The following is a 3,965-nucleotide window of genomic DNA, read 5'->3' as shown; positions in this document are numbered from 1 at the left end:
ATGGCGGTGAGAGTGGGGCCAGTGAGACAGTGATGGAATGGCGGTGAGAGCGGGGATGGTGAGACAGTGATGGAATGGCGGTGAGAGCGGGGATGGTGAGGCAGTGATGGCGGTGAGAGAGGGGCCAGTGAGGCAGTGATGGCGGTGAGAGCGGGGCCAGTGAGGGGATGGCGGTGAGAGTGGGGACGGTGAGGCAGCGATGATGGTGAGAGTGGGGATGGTGATGGCAGTGAGAGCAGGGACGGTGATGGCAGCGATGGCGGTGAGAGTGGGGCCTGTCACACGGCAGCAGCGGCGGTGTCCTCCTGGGTATCCTAGCGATTGGAGCGGTGCCTGTACCATTGTGGAGATGGGACTTGAGGCTCTGAGATGTGGACTTTGTTTATCTTGCTTACCTTTCGGCCCCATTAAATCTTTTAATTCTGGTTTTTGTAACCAAGTGGGCACCAGTGAATGGTGACTTTGTGCTCTTTTCGCTGTACTTATGTATTCCTATACTTAGTACACGTAACAAATAAATAAATCTAAATCTAAATCTTTGTAGGAGGGTCTTGGACCCGTGTGTGTAATCTCAGAATAAGGGGTTGTTTGGTTAAGACAGAACTGAGGAGGAATTTCTTCTCTTGGGAACGTGGTGAATCTGTAGAATTCTTTCTCGCAGTGGGCTTTCAGGGCCAGATTGTTAAGTATATTCGAAGCTACAATAGACAGATTTTTAATCAGGAAGGGAACAAGGGTTACAGGAAAAGACACGAAAGTGGAGTTGAGAATAATCAGATCAGCTACAATCTCATCAAATGGTGGAGCAGACTCAATGAGCCAAATTACCTACCCTGTTCCTTTGCCTTATAGTCAAGGTGCCAAAGAAGTAGAGGTTGTGTTGGGACAAAAATGGAACAGACTATTCTAAGTGTAGTTGCAAAGATGAGTACAGGACCGGCAGAGGGTTTCAGCATTAAAATCCAACATCTTATTTCCATACTCCATGACCTTGAATTATTAACCTCGAATCCAAAATATGGAAATATGGGCGTAAGCATAGACCGTAGTCCTGGAGCTCTTGTTCACTTATGGACCTCTGGGTGGTTGTTTATTTTAAGTGAATGAATGACCTGTTTAGCATCCTGTTCAACCACTCCTAATGAATGCAGAGGTACTGTTCCTTAAAAGCTCACGTTATTGTTCTGATGCCTCGTAAATATGAATTTCAATCTTGCAAAAAGCTCCCACTTTCTGATCCCAGCTGATGGTAATATTAAACAAATCAGTTCCCAAAGTGAAGCCTGCCTTGATGGACTACATGTGTTTTTAAAAATTTATTTCGCATCATGGTCAGTCACTGAACATATTCATAAGAGTCTGCCAATGTACTTTTAACAAAAGAAAAAAGTATAATACACACAAAAGGGGAAAACATGCAATCTATTTTATGGCGCACAAGGCCTTGTTAAAAGTAGGGAGCTTGATAAGAAGGTATCTTCAGCCTTGCTTTCTTCTTGTGGCCCATCAGTCAGGTTCTCATTAAACAGTATGGCTTTCTGATGCCTCTGTTTCTTGTATTCTGATTGGTCCAAGCCATTGTGGATTGGCAGCATATGGATTTATTGAGTAGCTGAATGTATGCCAGGTTGTACCAACTGCCATTAGTGTGGTGAAGCCACGGACAGTGGGATATTAACTAAAAATTGGATTGGCTGTCCAAGGGATGTTAGGGCAAACTGCCTTATGCAAAGGGTAGTGGAACTAGGAAGTTCACTTCCACAGAAGGTAGTCGGTGTTAACTCCAAAGTGTGTATGGGGCTAGAGAGAGGTGTGACCAAATTGACCAATGATGTAGGATGGCACAGCAGTTAGCACTGCTGTCTCACAGCGCCAGGAACCCGGGTTCGATTCCAGCCTCGGGCGACTGGCTGTGTGGAGTTTGCACGCTCTCCCCATGTCCGCGTGGGTTTCCTCCGGGTGCTCCAGTTTCCTCCCACAGTCCAAAGATGTGCAGTTTGGGTGGATTGGCCATGCTAAAATTGCCCATAGTATCCAAGCAGGCTAGATGAGTTAGCCTTAGAGAATGCTAGGTTACGGGATAGGTGGGATGCTCTTCAGAGGGTCAGTGTGGAGTCGATGGGCTGAATGACCTGCTTCCACATTGTAGGGATTCCATGATCCTATGATATGAAATTTAGAGGCATGTCACTTAACTCCAATGACTGGAGGAGGTTCCTAGGGAATGCTAATAGAGTGCTAGCATAAGAACGGATATTGCAAATGGCAATGAATGTTGGTAAATGTAAAGTGATGTGTTTTGGTGAAAGTTGAAATGAAAATGACATTGAGGCGACAGTCAGACCAGAGAAGGTCTTGTGAAACAGAGCAGCAGGCTCAAGAGGCCAAAATCCACTCTTCCTAATTGGAATGTTTGTGTGAGGAAAAGCAGCAAGGGTTCTGGAGACCAGGTTCATTAAATTGGGTTTCATGGCAAGAGGTGTGGATTATAAAAGTGTAACTGTGAATCGAAATATTACATAGACCGCAGTTCGAGAATTGTACACATTGTAAGGTGTTGGGGCATTAAGGAGGGCATGTCACATGATTATTGGAGTATTGCTGGGTTTGGGGGAATACAAAACATCATGAAAGGCAGGAAACTTCAGGTGTATTTTAATTAAAACAGAGGAGATGGGAAAGCTGTTTTTGTAGAACCATCTAAAGGGCTGCAAGGAAGAATGTAGAAATACTGTTTCTAGTACTCAATGCTATCTTGAAGGACAAGGGCAGCAGATACGCGGGAGCACCACTACCTGGAAGATCCTCCCCAGGCCACTCACCATCCTGACTTGGAAATATAGCACTGTTCCTTCAGTGTCACTGAGACAAAATCCTGGATTTCCCTCGATAACGGCATTGTGGGTCTATCAACAGCACATGGACTTCAGTGATTCGGGAAGGCAGCTTATCAAGGGCAGTTAGAGATGGGCCATAAAAGCTGGCCCAGCCAGCAATGCCCACATCCCATGAATGAGCTAAAATAAAATAAGTGGATCAAATGGAAGCAATTTAGGAGAGAAAGCAGGAGGAATCCTTTTTCTTTTATGCTGTAGGCTGTACCACTACAGTTAATGACATTCCAGCTGAGGCCATTTCAGCATTCATATCACATATCTGGGAAAAGAGATTGAAACAATTCTGTCAGGTTGGAATGTAATTTGTTTCTGGTGTTCCAAGCAATGACTACACTTCAGTAGTGAAACAAATTGGCTGTACAGTGCTTTGAGGCATCTTGGGGTTGTTAAAAGGATTGATCTGTACACCTTCTTCCTTATATCTGGAGGAAAAGCCACAAACTACAACTCTGATCAGCCACATTGAAGTTTAAAATATCTCAGAAAAGGATTGATTGCAGTCCGAGTGCTGTGGCTAGATCCACACTGCTATTAGGGAGGGAGTTCCAGGATTTTGACCCAGCAACCCTGAAGGAGCGGTGATAGGTGTGTAGTTTGGCAGGGAATGTGGTGTTCCAATGTATTTGCTGTCCTTGTCCTTCTATATGATAATATCAATTACCAGAAAAGTATTGTGATCTGCTCTCACGCAATTTTCCACCACCACACACACATGCCCAATCAGCACTTGTATCGGAACCTTTTGTATTAATGAAACAGCAAGACTAATATCTGTAAACAACTTTTAAAACAAGAATTGCAGATAACTGTTGGGACGAACATTCCTGTTAATTACAGTTGACCTTATCTGTGCTCAAAACCTGTGCTAAAAGGGAACAAACTGCCTGGTATATCAACATTACCACATGATGCTTTCAGTAAAGACTATCCGGTCATTGCGAGACCACAGGAAATATTGATGGTCAGAAACGAGTCAAGGGACAGGAATGTGGAGACGGTCATGGCCCACTATCTTGTTCCCTGTGGGATGAGATAACTGGGGACTTAAGAGCAAAAAAATAAACAAAA

Source organism: Rhincodon typus, chromosome 34, assembly GCF_021869965.1.
Source record: "Rhincodon typus isolate 14 chromosome 34, sRhiTyp1.1, whole genome shotgun sequence".
In the NCBI taxonomy this organism is placed as follows: domain Eukaryota; kingdom Metazoa; phylum Chordata; class Chondrichthyes; order Orectolobiformes; family Rhincodontidae; genus Rhincodon; species Rhincodon typus.
The sequence above is the reverse complement of the archived record's forward strand: the minus strand, read 5'-3'. Positions refer to the sequence as shown.